The 18,665-nt window shown below is 37.3% G+C and overlaps 1 protein-coding gene and 1 pseudogene across 1 annotated transcript in view; both read right to left on the reverse strand.

Moving 5' to 3' along the window:
• SLC2A13 (solute carrier family 2 member 13) overlaps positions 1-18,665 on the reverse strand; it is a 332,739-nt gene that overhangs the window by 42,538 nt on the left and 271,536 nt on the right. The window lies entirely within an intron of this gene.
• LOC138924678 (mitochondrial import inner membrane translocase subunit Tim17-A pseudogene) lies at positions 4,227-5,023 on the reverse strand (annotated as a pseudogene).

Consider the following 18,665-nt stretch of genomic DNA (forward strand, 5'->3'; position numbering starts at 1 on the left):
CACCCCAGGCTAGCGTGAAGGCAGAGGAGAGACTCACGAGATACATCAGCTCCATTCTGGGCTTTCCTGAGCTCTCAGTACATTTCCCATAACACCTCTGTATAACCATAAAAACCTCTCATACTCCTTTAGCACTAAATGAAGCTTAAAATACTTTATAAATGGTCCCCAAAATAAATCAGGGTAATGAAACAAAGGTACTGCCTGTCTTCAAATTATATGCAATCGCACCATCCCTACTCCCCATTCCCACCTCAGGAAAGGCACAACCACCTGGAGAATTGCAATGATGTTTTTAAATTTCAAAATTAACTTTAATTTCATTTTGATTTCAAAATTCAAGAAAATTAACGTTCTTTAATTTTGAACATTAGCACCCCCACGGTACACTTTTATAGGGACTGATCCAGAGTCATCTCTAAAATTACAGTAAAAATAAGCTTCACTTCCACTGCCGCTGGCAGAGTAAACCAAAGAAAGGAAACAAGTATGACAGCTCAAAAAAAATCTGAAGTTTAGCTAGCAGCTGGGTCAAAAAGATTGGAAAAATCAAGGCTACAAATTGGTCTGTACAACTAATAGCAATTCAAAAGGTGGAAAATGCATCTCAGTGAAATGCAGCAACTGAGTGATTTTAAAGTAAGGCCTGTTATACAAAAACATGCTCAGAGACCAAGACAGATAATATCTTCACAGCACTCAAGTCTGACAACTGAGGCGGGTTGGTTGAATCATGAGTTCACATGACTCAGAAAGAAACTTGGTAGAACTTTCAGCTCATTGGTCCAGAGAGAATCAAATTTATAACAGCATAATTTGTAAACTGTCAGAATCCTTAGAGTATGAATTTGTTCCCAATCTGCAGTGGAGCAGCTGATATATACAAAATACATAATGAAGATTGATGCCCAGCTTTTTCTGTGGTTCCATGAAAAACAGATCCTTGCTGAGAAAACTTATATACAGTATTTATTGTAATATTTAGTTGGACCTATTCCAATCTTCTTAGGACATGACAAAAATCAGGGCAACTCTAAAACTGCCATTGAGCTTCCCTACCCAGGCATCCATCTTCAAATCCTTGGCATTTTTGCAGAAAGGTAGTTGGTACTGACATGCTTTGAATGAAATTTGTAAACAGAAGAAATATTCGTGGCTAAAATCTCTTCTGGGAATGGTATAAATTGGAATGCAAAGTATGCTGAGTAAGATTTCGCAGGGCTATTTCCAAGGGGGGCAGGCTTGGACGAACTGGGGCTGCCGTGGGTAGCAGAGTCAGAAACAAACAGAGAAGCTCCCCCAGAGATGATGACAATCTACTTGAGAGGGCCAACTTTGTGGCCTAGCCTAATTTCCCCTGGCACAAAGATAAGATTCAAAATTGGTAATAGTCCATTTTAAGATTATTTAAAAGGCAGCTGAATAAAAAGATTACTAGAGCAGAAAAATTCACCAAAGGTACCAGTGCTGGGAGCAAGAGGATTTAATTGGGAGTCAGCTGACTTATTTTCTTGTCCCAGCTCAGCCATTAATTAATTGGTCTTGTAAGCTTTAGCAAATCATTTAAAATGTCTGGGATTTGGTTTCCTCATCTGTATAATGAGAGGACAGGACAAGAATCTAGGACTTACTAGTTTGTACAAAATCAATATTGTGTTGAGGAAGATTCTCAGGCTGCTTGGAAACCCATTAGGAAAGGAGACGGCAATCAGTTAGTAATGTCTGCCAGGACAAGGTGTGGTGGAAGAATGGCTGGAGAAGTGCACAGCCATTAGACTCAATCATCTTTAAGGGCACTTACAACTAGAACATTCTATCATTTATTCATTGAACACAACTAGCCAGAAGACCCATTGATAGGTTATTTCAACAAAACTACACCTTTAGGAAATATAAAGAGCTGAGTAACAAACAGAAAGAAAATTCTTTATTGTTAAAGCCTGTTAATTCAAAGAGGTAACAATGACTGTATCAAAGCAATGGATGTTCAATTAAAAAAAAAAATAAACAATTTAAAAAAATGGTAAGTACTAGGTTACACAGATAAAACTCCAAGATCATGATCAGAAGATGGCTTTGCATTTCACAGGCCTGAGGCAATATTAACTGTCACAGGTATAAGAGCTGTCATAGGTATAATAGCAAGTATTTCATTAAAGCCCCTATACTTGGCCTGTTACATCATTGTAAAATTCTAAACAGCTAGAGCAGCATTTTAAAACTGATGTAAGCTTTACATCGTAAATTTGAAAAGAAAATGCAATAAGAAATAGAGCGGGCAATGGACTGCCACATTTTTAATCAGTAGCATTGCTGCTGTTATTAATCTATTTCTCAAGTGCTATCAGTTAACAAAAGCTTAGTTAAAAATGTAGATTAATCAAACAACAAATCAGAAATGATTTAAAGTAATTTTAGGCCAGAGAATTTACACATTCATAAAAAATACTTTAAAGTACTTTTTGATGAAGTTGTAAAAAATAGAAGTATAGGGAAACCACACTGAAATGAATTCAAATGCATTTCTTTATGAGACTTAGCACTAAGTTATCTGACCATAGTGGATGACCTGTCCTTGGATCAAGGGTATGTGAAACCCAGTGGCAAGAGAATATGTTAATGATAAATATCAATATCACTGACTTTTTCAAGGTAATAAAACCTGCTTAAGTCCATATGACAGTTTGAGCTTTACTTGAACACTGAGAATAAAATAAAATTGGTATTCAAAAAAATAAGCAAAATCTGTCTTCATAAATTCTTGGAAACCTAGATTACGCTAATATATTTTTTCTAATAAACATCACCAAATATCATTTTGTAATAGAATGAACAAAACTATAAACATTTAAGGTCATTTTTTTCTTTTGGTCCCAGAATCCATCTTTAAGCATCTGAATGGGAAGACTATTTTTCTTACTTCCAAGCTAATCTTTTAAAACTCTGATTTTGGGTTTACTTTTAAATCTATTAAATACATATGTTGTTTGAGATTTTCTGGCTTTAGGGATAGTGTTAAGTTATTCTGACATATCTTTGGCCTTAAAATAGGTTGCTATTTGTAACACTGGAAATAATGGACTAAATTATTTACCCATTGAAACAAAATATTTTTTGAGCTAGGTACCATTCTAGGTGCTAGAGCAGTGAACAATACAGAAGTTTCTGTCTGCACAGTTTATATTCTAGCAGTTGAAGATAGCTAGTAAATAAGGAAGCAAATAAATAATTTCAGGTAGTGGTAGTTGACATGAAGAAAAAAATACCAGAGTGATAAGACAGAGAAAAATTAAGTGGAATCAGGCATTTGACTAGCTAGTCAGGGAAAGGAGAGCCAGCTTCATGAGGATGTGACACGTATGACTGCACAGAACCCCACACTTAGAAGAGCTGACACATGGTTTAATGCTCTGCTGTCACTTCCTGAAACTTTTAATAAGAGGCCTTGCACGTTCCTTTTACACTGAGCCCTATGTAGCCAGGTCTTGCAGAGAAGTACGATTGTGTTTTTTTTTAAACATTTTATTCAAGCACCCAGTAAACATCAAACCTCCAGTGCTCCGCCACCCTCTGTGAATTCTTCTCATGTAGACATGGGTCTACCGGAAGGAACTTGTGTCTGCTGACGGCTCCGATGGTGAAGAACGAAGACACAGTGGCCTCAAAGGTACAGAGAGTTTTGTATCTGACATCCTTAAACCAAGACACAGGGTATTTTACTTCCAAAGTGAAGAGTGCGTGTTCCGCCCTAGCTGTCAATCCAGAAAGTATGCACTACGGAAGGATCCGTGTGGACTCGGCACAGTTCTTCTCATACACGAGCTCCCTTGAGTGAGGGGGGAGTCTAACTACAAAACGTGCCATTTTCAAAGCACTCATTTAAAGCATTATTATTATTATTTCAAAGCATTATTTAAAGTGTGTGAGGATGAAAAGTAGAACTCTGCAACTTATCTTAAAAGAAAGCGCAAGTTCCAGGAGTTTTTGTTGTCTGACTAACAGAACACGCAAATTCAGGCAGTGAGGTCCTCAAGGAATGACATGCATCTTTCCCTGTTGTCTGCCCTGTGGTCCTGTTATCTCCTAAGCACTTATTATATTTCCTTTAAAGATATAAGACACTTACCTTGCTTACAAATGCAATCCAAGTGTGAATAAATAAATGTATTATCTCTTAACACCCCCCTTCCATGTTCCTTTAAATAGAAAAATGTGCTAAATGTCCCTTCATATCCTGTTGGGCGACAGCTGTCCCACCTATGGTTTTAAAAACAGACTGTAACTCGATCTTCTGAAATCCTTTCTTGAACTGCAGCTCATTCTGTTGAAGAAGTCCTGGGAAAGAAGTCCTATTGATATTGTTGGTAGTCTCCAAAAGGTGAGGACGGTAATTGGGCTGAAGGCAACCGGGAGGGGTTTTCAGCAAACTGAGGACCACTGGGAAATTGTGCAGAGGCAAATCTTGTCAACAAGATACCAGCTCCTTCAGTTAAAGCTAGGAGAATGCCACCCATCGTGGCTGACCCGACCATGGCCACTGGTCCATTTCTCCTGGCCAGGATGGCTCCTGTTAAGGCACCACTTGTGATGGAGTTCCAGGGGGTCTTCCTTCCCTCTGACCTGAACCATACTGGAGTCAATCATGGAAAGCTCCCCAAACTGCAAAGCTCCCTCCCAGCTGCGGAGCCCTGGTTTTAGCAGCTGTCAAACTCGTGTGCAGTCTGTGGTTTACTCCCACTGGAGAATTGCGAAAGCCTTTGATTGCTTGAAAGATACCACCACCTATAGTACCTATCGTAAAGGCCCCCCCCACAGTCATCCACAATTTGCCAGGGGCATGGCTCCCATGCATACTCCTCCATCTTGGCTCCGGCAGCCGAGAAGTAAGGTCTGAATGACAAAAAGGGGCTAGATCTATGCGACAACAGTGGAAGGACATTCTTTGAGAGGGAACAGCGATATTCTGTTGCTGCAAAACAGCAGGGTCTCTCAATCTTGACATATTTGAGAAACAGAAAGAAGACTAAGTCGACTGATGCATGGAAGTAAGAGAAATGCAGTGGTAGCAGATGAGGCCAGAGAAGTACTTAAGGGCCAGTTCATATAGTCTTGTAGGAGCCTGGATTTTTATGTACGCACAAGGATAGTGTACCTGATGATAAGGTGTATGAAAAGAAAAATCCACCCAGTGGCAGAGAGACACGAGAAAACGTGTCTGTTTTGGTGTAAACTGAGGTTGAAACACTATATATTATGTGCTTGTGTGTATGTATGTCTTGTGAATATATATACACACATATATATATAACTATATATAACTATCTTGAGCATTTATATCCATAGGCCAAATATCATATCTGATTGAGGTTTCTTAGTGTATGATGAATAACCTAGGAATGTCCAATTAGAGGCGTTAACACAAAAATATGTCCTAGGACAGTTAACCTAGTAGAAGGGCAACTCAACCAGTGTGGAGTTAACCAAGATCATTACAGATGAAAAGAGGCCTCACTGTCGTTATCTTCCATGGGCCCCCTGGGATACTAGGAAGACAGAAATTTCTAAATTTATTTGTAATAACATTTGGAAAAGAGGAGTAATGTACAGCCACCCCACGGGCCCCCACCTAAAGTACAGGGCACAGGGCAACCACTCTAGGTGCCCTTTTACGGGACCAGCCTGCAGGCTGGTGACAGTCCTGCAGTATCTAACAGAAGCAAATGCAAAAACATCTCTGCAACGACAAGCTCTTAACTCAGGCTATACAGGGCTGCCACAGATAAAACTGTGCTGAAAATGAACTTACGTTACAATCACACAGAACACATAAGGAAACAATCTACTGTGATCAATTGCCAGTAGATGATAACAGCAGACAACAACAAACAGCAGAATCAGAGTTGCAAAAACTTTAGACTGTCAAACTATCACCTAGAAGCAAAAAATTAAGCATGATTCAATGATTTAAATGAGATATCTAAAGGGGCTGGCCCCGTGGCCGAGTGGTTAAGTTCGCGCGCTCTGCTGCAGGCGGCCCAGTGTTTCGTTGGTTCGAATCCTGGACGCGGACATGGCACTGCTCATCAAACCACGCTGAGGCAGTGTCCCACATACCACAACTAGAAAGACCCACAACGAAGAATATACAACTATGTACTGGGGAGCTTGGGGGGAGAAAGAGGAAAAAAAAATAAAAAATAAAATCTTTAAATGAGATATCTAAAATATGCAAAAATAAAACACTATAAAAATATTCAGATTTGAAAAAGAATCAAATATAACATCAAAAAAATATATATAGTCATAGAAAAAAACCCTTCATAGATGTGCTAATCAGCAGATTAGACCTCGTAAGAAACTTAGAGAACTGGAGGAAGGATCTGAGAAAATTCCCCAGAACATGGCACTAAGAAAGATGACGTAAGAGACAGAGAGGGCAGAGGTCAACAGGCACGTCACTGGAACGCCAGAAAGACAGAAGCCGGAGAGCTTGAGGAGGGACAATATTAGAAGACACAGTGTCTGGGAGTTTTTCATAACTGATGAAAAACAACACTCTCCATATTTAGAAAGAACATTTATTCCTTAGCAGGATAAATAAAATTAAATTTGCATCAAGGGATGTCACTGTGAAACTACAGAATCCTAAAGAAAAGGACCAGAGCTTAAAGCATCCAAAGACGGCAAAGACCACTTCAAAAGGAAAGAATCCCCCTGGTGGCAGACTGTTCAGAAGACCCTGGAATAATACTTTGAAAGTACGGGGACAAAAGAAGCATCAGTCTAGATTTCTATGTCTAGGTTGCCATGATTTAAGAGTGACAGAAAAATAAAGTAAATTTTCAGATAAAGCTTGGGAGACTCTACTACGAATACTCTTGCAGAAAAGCTTCTAAGGATACAGAATATGTATATTTCTTCTTACATATTCATATATCTATGAACATGAGCTCAGAAAATAGAAAAAGATGAAACAAGAAATTATGAACAAAAAACTAGTGTGAATGTGCATAAATGTAAACAAGCTGTGACTTGAAGAGACAGCTGGTTAGAATGGTGGGAAAAAACACCATATATGCTCTTGAGAAGACACATAAACATATGGATGCAGACAGTTGCAATATTTATGAAGAAAAAAGATATAAAAAACAAATATTAACAAAAAGAAAACTGGTGAAACTACACAATAATAGACATAATGGATTTTAAGGCAAAGATAGTTATTAAGGATTAAGGGTACTTAATAATAAAGGGTTCATTTCATCACAAAAATATAATAGTTCTAATCTTGTAAATGCCTGATTGAATATACTTCAAGCTATGGAAGGCAACACTGCAGGATGTCAAAGAAAAACTGACAACTTCATAATCATAATGATAGAGTTTAACATTCATTCTCAGAAACTGTTAGATTAATAATAATAATAATCTGTCAAAACCAATTTATTTACCAAACTAATGTAACGCTTATTAAATAGCTTTAGTATTCCCTGATTCCTCTGCTCTTAGCTTATTCTGCCACTTGTGGTAATGCAAGATAAAATAAAGGTGATACAGATTGGATAATTAACTAATTTACCCAAGAAATATTTACTACAGGACCTCGAGGCTCCAGGCACTGTTCTAGTCTATGGTGTCACAGCACTAACAGAAAAGGTCACTTCTCTCCTGGAGCTTACATTCTAGATGGGCACACAGAAAACTAACAGATAACCATATAAAACGTTAAATGTGTATATTTAGACATTAAATGTCAACATAGTATTATAAATACTAAAAAGAAAATTAAAGCAGAGTGAGTAGTGCAGGAGTTGGGTGCATAGTTTGTTACCTTACAGGGCTCTCAACTAAGCGCCCGATGCTCAGGTGATGAGGGAGCAGAGAAGCAAGAGGGTGCTCCCTGCAGGTCTCTGAAGGGACAGCTGTCCAGGCAGGTAGGAAAGCCAAAGATAGAAGCCGGCTCCGCCTCTGCAAGAACAGCCAGAACTGAGGCTGCAGTGGAGGGAGCGAGGGAGACAGCGTTGGGAGGGCAGCTCAGAGAGGTGTGTGTCGGGGTGCTCAGAGGGTGCAGCACTTTCTAGGGTGCGGTTTTTATTCTAAGTGACGTGGGAAGCCATTGCAGAGTGAATGGAAGAGCAGTGTGATCTGGCTTCCAGTTTTAAAGGGTCACTGTGGCTGTTTTGTGGAGAACACGGTGGTGGGGAGAGTGCGGGGGCCAGGGCTGAAGCAGGGAGCCGGGCAGGAGGCTTCTGTAGTAATCCAGGGGCAAGACAACAGTGGCCGAGACCAGGGCGCAAGCAGGAGAAGGGACAGGAGAAGAGGGATTCTGGGTGTATCGTGAAGACGGATAAAGGATGAGTCTTTCCAGGCAGCAGCAGCCACCCACGTTATACTCTCTCAGGTTCTTAATGCCTTGGATTTGTTTTTCTTTTCAGCGTCTCCACTCCCATAGGCTATTGGGTCTGAAACAACTGTATTTAAAATCTGATCGACTGCAACATGCTTTTAAAAAAAAAGCTTTGAAGAAGTTGTAAATACCGCTGAGAGCTCTCTTTGAAAATCCATTCCGCATAAATAACCTGCTCATTAAAAGGCAAAGGGAGTGAAGGACGTTGGGGGGTGGCACCTCCTCAGTAACTCAGGCACCGAGGAAACTGGATCTGAGCGGGCAAGTCAGAGGCAAGGTCTTAGACAAATGACAGAGAAAGAGGAGTTTCCTGGCCCTTTCTCCACTGTTTGCTGAACGGAAAAAGGAAAGATAGCTGAATGGTTGTTTTGGAGACACAGGCAGACAGCAGAAAGCTGTGCACAGAATCTGCCTAGTTCCACAGGTAACTGGACAAACCAGCAAGAGACAATTAAAGTCTAGTGTATTCATTAAACACTTGCCTCAGTAATAGCAGCTTTCCTGCAATTTTTACAGCCTTCTTTCTAATGCTGACTGCTGTATGAGAAAGCTTACAGTGACAAAATCTTAGCTACGGCAGAAGAGAGGATTTAAAAATCACAAAACCAATCAGTAGATGAATGTATAATACAGTTTCACAAGGGCTCCTGAGAATGAGATTTCACAAACTAAAAATTAAGAAAAAGACTGCTGACAAATTTACATTTCAGAATTGACTTGTCTGATCTTGCCTGGAACCTCTGAAGCTGAAAAATTAGACCAAAAGCTCTCAGTCTGCTTGCAAAGGGAATGAAGGCTGTGACAGAACCAAACCTTTGCCCAACAAATTGTAAGGTGCTCTTAAGGTGAATATCTAACTGACGGGCGGTGCCCGAGGAATCGCCCTTTTCCACGATAAAATGGTGTTCTGTCCCTTTCTCCTAAATGCTACTGGATGCATTTTCCCCTGGACTCTAATTAGAAGCTACGCAGGATGCTGATTGCATTTATCATTACCTGCAAACTATAAAATGTCCATCAAAAGGCAGGTTCTCAGTTGTGAGCAAATCTAACCCAAGATAGACCTCGGTGCTACATAAGTGAAACTCCACTGTACTTGAAAAGATAGAACTTCCTCAAGCAAACGTCCTTATGGTTAAACAGACTCAGGAAAAAGATCTGAAAGTACTTCAGACAGTATACAAAGAGGTAATATTGCAAAATTTGGGAATTCTCTAAAGTGCTTAAATTTTGGAGGGAAACATAATTTAGTTGTTAGAAGTTTTGTCATGTAATGATGAAATCAAGCTATTTGAAAATAACTTTCTAGAAGTTAAAACTGCAAACAACCCAGATGGCCTTCAATGGGTGAACAGTTAAACAAACAATGGTACATCCAGTACCACGCAATACTAGTCAGCGGTAAAAAGGAACAAACCATTGTTACGTCACCATGAATCTCCAGGGAATTACGCTGAGAAAAAAGCCAATCCCCAAAGGTTACCCACTGTACAATCCATTTATTAAACATTCTTGAAATGATGAAATTATTGAAAAGGAAAACATATTAGTGGCTGTCAGCGGTTGAGGACAGGGGTGGAGAGGTTTAGGGGGAGGGGAGCAGGAGGAAAGTGGGTGTGGTTATAACAGAGCAATACCAGGGATCCTTGTGGTGATGGCATCGTATCTTGACTGTGCTGGTGGATACACAAACCTACACATGTGACAGCACACACACGTGTGATAGAACACAAACTGGGGAAGTCTAAATAAGATCGGTGGACTGCAACAATGTCAGTATCCAGGTTGTGATACTGTGGTATAGTCACATGCAAGATGTTATCATTGAGGGAAACTGGGCAAAGAGTACATGGGATCTCTTTCTATTATTTCTTAAAACTATATGTAAATCTAGAATTATTTAAAAGTAAAAAGTTTAATTTGAAAAAAGTAAAGAGTGGCTGGAAGACTTGATAAACATATCAGTTTGACTACTGATTGACTGTCACAGGTAAACTGATAAAGCTTTTCAGAATTTGGCTTTTAATAACAGTATCAGGAGAATCTTGCAGTGGCTAATGGTGTCACCAAATGCTGCTTACTAAATGTAGAATTATTCTGCCCTTTGAAAACAGCTAGAAAAATACAGTTTTGTATGTTAGGGCAACTCTTAGAAGCCAAGTAATCCAGGAATTCAATCACCTATTGATGTATAACATACATAACGTACACTCATTTTAAGTGTGTAAATCAATGAGTTTTGAGAATGTATAGACCGGTGTAACCACCATCACCACAAAGCAGATACTGAGCATTTCCATAGCTCCACAAAGTTCCCTCATGTCCAGTCCCAGTGAATAACTTATCTGCTTTTGGTCACTAGAGACTAGTTTTGCTTTTCGAGAATTTCATATAAAGACAACTATATAGTACATATTGTTTTGTGTCTAGATTCTTCTGCCTAGCATAATGTTTTGAAATTCTACCAGGTTACTGGACATAGCAGTCATTCATTTTGATTATATCTGGATGGTATTTAACTGTACAGATGTACCATAATATGTTTATCCATTCACTTATTGAAGTAACATTTGGGGTAGTTTTCAGTTTTGTCAATTACAAATAAGGCTGATATGAACAAGAGCATATAAACCTTTGTTGGGCATGTTTTATTTCACTTGAGTGAATATGTAGTAGTTAAATTACTGGATTGCACAGAAAATTACGATAAACTTTATAAGAAACTTCCAAAATGATTTCCAAAGTGTTTGTACCAATTTACACTCCCACCAGCAGCATGCTTCACAACCTCACCAACACTTAGTAGTGTCCATCTTTTCCTTTTAGCTATTCTGGTGGGTGTGCTGTGTTATCACACTGTTTTAATTTTGATGAACTCCAATATATCATCTTTTTCTTTTCTTGTTTGTGCTTTTTGAATCCTATCTAAAAATTATCTGCCTCCTCTGAAGTCACAAAGATTTCCTCCTATGTCTTCTTATACAAGTTTTATGATTTTAGCTTTTAAATTTAGGTCTATGATCCATTTTAAATTATTTTTTGTTTATGGTGTGAGGTAAGGATTGAGGTCCATTTCCCCCTGATACTGACAGACAACTGTTCTAGCACTATTTGTTGAAAAGAGTATCCTTTCCTCACTGAATTAACTTTCTATCTTTGTGGAAAATCGATTGGCCATACATGTATGGATCTATTTCCGGACTCTATTCTGTTTCATTCATGTATACATCTGTTCTACCAATTCTCTGTTGTCTTGATTACTGTAACTTTATAGTAAGTTTTGAAATCGTTTAAGCCAAATCCTCTTGTCCTTTTTCAAAAATGCTTTGTTCACTCCAGTTCTTTTGCATTTCCAAATAAATCTTAGAATGAACTTGCCATTTTTTACAGAATAGCCTGTTAGGATTTTAATTGGGATTATTTGAATGTATAAATCAATTTGGAGAAGACTGATATCTCAACAACATTGAGTCTTCTAATTCAAGAGCCTGGTATATTTCTCTAGTTAGTTCTTCAATTTTATTCAGCAATATTTTGTAATGTTCAGTGTAGTGATCTTGATATTTCTTGTTAAATTTATCTTTAAGAATTTATATGTTTTGATGCTAGTATAATTAGCCTTGCTTTAAAACCATTTCATTTGCCAGTTGTTAATAAATAAAATCTATTTTTGTACATTGACACTTTTCTGAGATCTTGATAACTTCACTTATTTGTTCTAGTAGTTTTTTTTTTTTTTTGCTGAGGAGGATTCCCCATGAGCTAACATTTGTTGCCAATCTTCCTCTTTTTGCTTGAGGAACATTTGCCCTGAGCTAACATCCATGCCAATCTTCCTCTATTCTGTGTGTGGGTCACTGCCACAGCATGGCTGCCAACGAGCAGTGTAGGTCTGCACCCAGGAACTGGACCTGGGCCACTGAAGCAGGGTGTGCCAAACTTAACCACTAGGCCCTGGGGCTGGCCCCTGTTCTGGTAGCTTTTATGTAAAAATAACATCAACTGAAAATAGAGTACATCTTCCTTTCCAACCTGTATGCCTTGTCTCGCCTTATTACACTGGCTAGGACCTCCAGTAAAATGTTGCACAGAAGTGGTAAACTGGACATGTTTACATTGTTACTAATCTTAGAGGGAAATATTCAGTTTTTCACCATTAAGTATGAATCTGGTAGTAGGTTTTTCACAAATGTCCTTTAAAAGGTTGAGGACATTTCCCTCCAATCCTAGCCTTCTGAGAGTTTTTATCATAAATGGATGTCGAACTTTGTCAAATTCTTTTTTCTGCATTTATTGAGATGGTATCCTTTATTCTTTACATATGATGAATTATATCAATTGGTTTCAAATGTTAAATCACCCTTGCATTCCTTTATATTACTAGATTCAATTTGAGAATTTCTATGTTTATACATATAAGGAATATTGGGATGTTGGTCTGTAATTTTTCCCTTCTTGTAGTTTTTGTATGGTTTTGGTACCAAGATGATATCAGCCTTATGAGTTGGGAAGTTGTTCTTCCCACCTCCCCCAGCTATTTTCTAAAAGAGTTTATGTAGGATTAGTATTATTTCTTCCTTAAATATCTGTTATTCACCAATAAAGCTATCTGGGTCTGGGGTTCTCTTTTTGGGGAGGTTATCAATTATAAACTTGATTTTAAAAATAGATATAAGAAGACTTAGGTTTTCTATTTTTTATGTGTCAGTTTTGGAAATTTGTGTCTTCAAAAATTTTGCTGGGAGCTAGCCTGGTGGCGCAGTCATTAGGTTCACATGTTTGCTTCAGTGGCCCAGGGTTCTCTGGTTTGGATCCCAGGTGTGGACCTATACACCGCTTGTCAGGCCACGCTGTGGCAGGCATCCCCACATATAAAGTAGAGGAAGATGGGCCCGGATGTTAGCTCAGGGTTAGTCTTCCTCAGCAAAAAGAGGATTGGCAGCAGATGTAAGCTCAGGGCTAATCTTCCTCAAAAAAAAAATTTTGTTCATTTCATCTAAGTCCTCTCTCTTAATTCTAATAGTGGTGAGTTATGACGTCTTCTCTCTCTTTTTTCCCCCTTGATGAGTCTAGGCATAACTTAGTCAACTTTACTGACCTCTTAAAAAATAGCTTTCAATTTCACTTACTTTATTTACTGAGTTCCCATTTTCTATTTTATTGATTTCTGCTCTGTATTATTTCTTTTCTTCTACTTTGGGTTTTATTAGTTATTCATTTTCTAGCTTCATAATTGGAAGTTTAGATCATTGATGATTTTAGACTTTTCTTATTTTCTAATATAATTATTTTAAACTATACATTTGTCCTGAGCATTGCTTTATGCTGCAACACAACATTTTTTATATATTTTCACTGGGTTCAAAATATTTCCTAATTTATCTTTTGATTTCTTCTTTATACCATGGATTACTTGGAAGTGTGCTTGTTTAATTTCCAAATATTTGGGAATTTTTGCAAAAGCCTTTTTTTTTTTTTTTTTTACTGATTTCTAAGTTAATTTTATTGTGGTCAGAGAATGTACTTTGCATGAATTCAATTACAGGATATTTTCCAGACTTGTCTTATAGCCCAGAATACTGTAGATCTTAGTAATGTTCTATATTCATTTGAAAAAACTATGGATTCTGCTGTTGTTGGGTGGAATGTCCTGTAAATGTCCAGTTGGTTGACAGTATTGTTCAAGTCTTCTGTGTCTTTACTATTTTTATCTATTTGTTCTATCAATTACTGAGAGAGAGTAGTGAAAAACTCTCCAATTAATTGTGGATTCAGTTTTTGCTTTATGCATTTTTTGAAGCCCTACTATTACAGAAATATACATTTAAGATTATTATGTTGTCTTGATGAACTGGCCCCTTTGCAGCCTTCTTTGTCTAATATTAACAAAACCACTCCAGTTTTCATATGAGTAGTGTTTGCATGGTATGTCTGTTTCTATCCCTTTACTTCTAACCCATATATGTCTTTATATTTAAATTACTGTCCCCTCCCCCAGACAGCAAATAGTTAAGTCTTGCTTTTTTTAATCCACTTGGGCAATTTCTGCTTTTTATTTGGAGTTTCTAGACCATTTACATTTAACGTAATTTATCAATATAGTTGGTTTAAATCTACTATCTGTTTCTTTTATATTTATCCCATCTGTCCTTTGTTACTCTTTCTCTTCTTTAAGATTTCTGTTGCCTTAATTGCATATATTTTCACAATCCATTTTATGTTATTTCTCCTGTTTGCTTCTTAGCTACCATTTTTTGTTTTAATTTTTAGTCATTGATCTAGGCCAGCATTTATTTTGATATAACCTGTTCTTTTATTATACATTCAAATATATTCAGAAGACTACCAGTATAATTCATATACACATTTTATACTGATATATCCATAATGAACTTTCAACAACTATAAATACATTGCCAGTTCTTTTCATCTAAACCCGCACTAACTCTCACCTCTTCTAGATTATTCTGAGGCAAATGACAGATAACATATTATTTCATCTGTAACTATTTCTGTATGTATTTCTGCAAGGACTTTTTAAAAATATGAAAACAATATAATTTTTCCATTGAAAAAATTAACAATAATTTCTTGATAGCATTAAGGAGCCTGTCACTGTTCAGATTTCCCTGATTGTCTTTTAAAAAGATTTTTTTCACAATTTGTTTGAATCAAGATTTAAATAAGGTCATTCCTTGCAAATGTTTTTTTTTAACTGGGGGGGGGGGGTGAAAAAGATTCAGTAAGATTTAAAAACACTGCTGCTGCCACTACCATCCCTGAATCCAAGTAGGCCTGCTGTTTGAGTTAAAATTTTAAATAATAATTAAAAAGATTTAATTTGCAATATTAATTAAACAGAGCTCCTATACTACACACATTTTAAATTGGAGTTTCCATTTTACATTGAAGAATATCATTCTTGGGAATTCTCTGAAGCCTACAATGCCACATCTTAGGTAACACTCCATCTTTTGAAAGCTTCAATTTTGGACCATTTCCAATATGAGTGATTTCCTATTACTTCATCAATATTATATTGCCAAATTCTGTAAGGCCATAATAACATCTTCCAAGAGGAGGAAAACTGATCAGGAATACTCTCTTAAATTTTGCCTGCACTGTTTTATTTATGACAATTAAGAGTTAAAGTAACTTAAAAATGTGAAGACTAGGGACTTCAAAAAATTAATCAACCATTCTGACGTAGATTCTATTTCTGGAGTTTTAATGACATTGCTTTACCTCCCAAGGAAATGAGCTAGAGATGTAGAGACAGCAATTGATAGGTTATGAGGACTAAGCTAATCAAAGACATTTAATAAATTATTCATAATTTCCTCACTGGACCTTTTTTTATTAGCCTAAACTTTTTACAAATCAAAGGTAAATTGAAAAACTCTATTACTTTAGGAAAAACACAAGAGGGCTTGAGAGCTGATTTTATTATGTCAAATAACATACTGACTCTCTAAAGAAATTTAATTAAGATTCTGATAATACTAAGCATTGTCATAATTGTATAAGATTTAATGAAAATGAGTTGAACATTTTTACAAACTTAAGAATGAATGCATTTGTACTTAAGTGCATGAGGATTATTAGCTTTGAAAAGTATCTCAGTATATGCTAGCCACAATGAAAGTCACTTCTTACATTTCCAGTCTGGGAAAAATAGTTAACTGTTATTTTAGTTAAATTATATCACGTCCACCATTCTATAAAAGAGAGCCAAATGTCAAATAAATATAGCCAAAAAAGCTGCAGAAGTAGAATAACCTGTTAATGTTCATGTTTCAGAGTCCATTAGTAATATTATGGAGCCATAGATTTCTGAAATACTTTCCCTTCTGTTCTGAGCATTTTTTTAATTCCAGAAATTCAATTAGATATTCAAGTCTTATTTAATTATCTATACTGTAGACTCTACAGTGTTCGAAAAATCCTAACTGTAACATGAGGCCTACAACGCGTCTTAGACTGATACTGAACTGGTGTGAAACAGTTTCACAAGAATTTGCCTAGTTCTTTTTAATTTGTGTGAACTATGGGTTTGTTTCTTGGTTAGGTCCATGCTTTATTGTCATGCTTCTCAAATTACATATGTTCTGATGTGCCACAGGATAAAATAGCACATTTTCTAGGAATAAAAGTTTTCCTTTTCTCACTGAAGAAAAATCGATGGATAAGTAATAAAAATTGAAATCTTAAACTGAATATGGCTATATTTTAGAATATAAAAGAAAATTCATATGCATTAAAAAAATAAAATACTAGATTAAAAGACAAAAAACCTGCCCTTTCATGGGTCTCTTTGGGCTCTGCTGTCAGAATCTCTATCCATGTGCCTTTATTTTACTTAGAGAAGTTGGTGAAAAGTAATGCTCTACTGAATTCACAAGAATTCTGAACATTACTATTTTTAAGAGTTTGAAAGAGTTTAATAAAAAATGCTTAGAGGATCAGATGATTTAAATTTGTTTTATATCTAATACACTAGGCATGCTTGATTGTTTATTTTATCTTGGGCTAGTATATTATTATTCCACTGTGGTTTGGCCCATTTCCAATTTCAGAATGCCTTGAGCCACAAATGTAGGTAGTGAGTGACTTTATCCTTCTCTTCTGAAAACGGCAGCACACACAGAAACATCTCATTCCATCTTTGACCTGGAAGATGAAAGAGGAATGAAGGGTATTGGGAGAACATTAAGTTCTCTGAACATCTCACTAAGGAGTGCTCAGCACAAACTCACAAGGGCTACAAAGTCTCTTTTTAAAGAATCAGACTAAATCACAACCAGATGGTTGTGTGTTGCTCATTTTGGGGGTGGTGTATGTGTGTGCTGGGGTGGGGTGCAGGAGGTCACCAGTCAAAGTTACACTGCTGCTACAAGTCACAGGTAAATCCACAGGATGATCAACTCCACTCCCGTTTCAATTTAGGATAGGCTCTGTCAGCTTCTACTTGTGGATGACCTGCCACAGATTTAGGCTTCGGATCATTTATATTCTCTCAGCCACTCACATAATGCAGAAAACAGCGCCTTGTCTGAAACGAAACTGCTGCACTACAGGACATGAAACATTTATAGAAGCCAGTCGAGAAAAGCAACTGATGGCTGCTGAGGGGTTTAATGAAACAAAGATAGAGTGCCCTTCATCCGCATTCATAAAAAAGTTATTTGTACAGAGTAGATCATAAAATTTAAGGCTACACATACTATTCTGTCCTCATCATTTAATATATTTGAAATACATGTTTTAAAAATATCAAAATCCACTGTATACAGATATTTAAAAATATATCCACTGTATTTCAATACTAAATCTCTAAGAAAAACTCAAAGCAGTGAGTCTTCTCAGCACTCTGTCAATAATATATCTGGGGGAGTTCTGCTTACTTCAAAGGCAGCTCCTTGCCCAGCCAAGAAAGATCTACAAATGAGAAAGCTCCTCCAGACAAGGCTGACTATGTTCTCAGAGTGCTTCCTGAGCCAGCTCCAAGATATACATTCCTTGAACTTGTATAGGCTTGCCTTGCTTTATCTTCATTCTATTTCTCCAGTTTCTTCTCTTCCTTGTCCTTCCAATTTGGATAGCTTTATGATAGCATTTTCCAGCTCTTTGTCCTCTACCCATGCTTCCTAATCTATTTCGTGCATTCCTACACCGAATTCCTCTTTTGAGCTTCCTTGGGTCACTCCTCTGACCCAAGTGACGTCCCTAGGTGTGTGATCCCCCTTCCTAGTTATGCCAAATGAAGGGAACCAGAAGACGTTATGCCAAAATAAGCCTTTTTGACATTTTGAGCTGAAGGCAATTAAGCAGTAGCAAATGCAGGAAAAGCTCTCTGCCCTCTCCCTATTTGCCTAAAAGCAGGATATAAATTTACAAACGTGTCCCTTCTTCCCTCTCTAACAGGAAGGACAAAAGTTAATCACAGAGCAACTTTAGACCCTACCAGCCTGTAGATGGCACAGAGGAATCTACATAACGAACTTTACTAACCAGCCTTTATCTCCCACTCCTTTCCCATATATTTGCCTTCCTACAATATGCCACCTCTAGAGACTCAAGGTCCTTTTCCTTTGTCTTGTCATTTCTCTAAAAATGTATTGTTCTTTGTTTAAGATGCTATATAAGCCTGAATTCTCGGCCACCTCTTTGGGTTACTCCTCTCTGAGTTTCTCTCCCGTATATATGAGATATACATGCTAATAAACTTCTGTTTGTTTTTTCTTGTTAATTTTTCTTT

Source organism: Equus caballus, chromosome 6 (genome assembly GCF_041296265.1).
Source record: "Equus caballus isolate H_3958 breed thoroughbred chromosome 6, TB-T2T, whole genome shotgun sequence".
In the NCBI taxonomy this organism is placed as follows: Eukaryota; Metazoa; Chordata; class Mammalia; order Perissodactyla; family Equidae; genus Equus; species Equus caballus.